We start from the raw sequence: 783 nt of genomic DNA on the forward strand, positions 1-783 counted from the left end.
CTGAGGCGCTAGGTTTACAGGCATGCACCACCGCTCCCAACTCAGTATAGTGTTGTAGCTGTTCTGATAGCTTCCTTTCTATTGCCAAGGAGGGGTATTATATTATTATTTCTTGAGTTTCCAGTTTTGACATTACCTATCCATTTTTCAGTACGGGAAGACTTTTATATTAATCCCCTCCCTCCACTAATATTTAAGGTTTATATGATTTAATTTTTTTTTCTTTTCACATATTTATTACTGAACCAATTGAACCTGTTACTGAAGATCACAGAAATAGAAAAGTCAGATTTCTAATGAAACATGCCCAGCTTTCCAGACTATGGTGACATTTTCAGCTTGATGTGGTAGGATGATTGTGACCTTGATACAGCAAATGTGTACACTGTTTCATGTGATGAAAATTTCTTGGAGACCCCACTCCATTCTCCACCAATGTCTCCTCTTGGAGTTGGTACTTGATTTCTATTGCCAGTTTTTATCCAAATCTACTGGGGACGATTTTGGTTTTGTTTCTTGACCAGGAACCACTTGATCCTGAAAGTCTTGTGAGAAGACATGGAGAATGTGGAATCAAGTATGCTCACCACAAAGGCAGAGAAAAAGGGAGGGTGGGATTTACAGTGTGATGAGGACGAAAGTACTAATCACAAGGAAGACATGTTGCATATTTTAATTGCTTTTCCAATTTCAAACAACTTCTTGTTTTCTCTGGGGTTGATGATTGCCTTTTCTTTCCTTTTAGTTTTCTATACACTTGTCTCTAAATCAGTGTTCTCTTCT

The 783-nt window shown here is 37.9% G+C and overlaps 1 pseudogene; it reads right to left on the minus strand.

Annotated features, from left to right (window-relative positions):
- Window positions 1–390: 390 nt before the first annotated feature.
- On the minus strand, window positions 391–560 carry LOC143407948 (large ribosomal subunit protein eL39-like; annotated as a pseudogene).
- Window positions 561–783: the final 223 nt, after the last annotated feature.

The sequence above is a fragment of the Callospermophilus lateralis genome, chromosome 10, assembly GCF_048772815.1.
Source record: "Callospermophilus lateralis isolate mCalLat2 chromosome 10, mCalLat2.hap1, whole genome shotgun sequence".
In the NCBI taxonomy this organism is placed as follows: Eukaryota; Metazoa; Chordata; class Mammalia; order Rodentia; family Sciuridae; genus Callospermophilus; species Callospermophilus lateralis.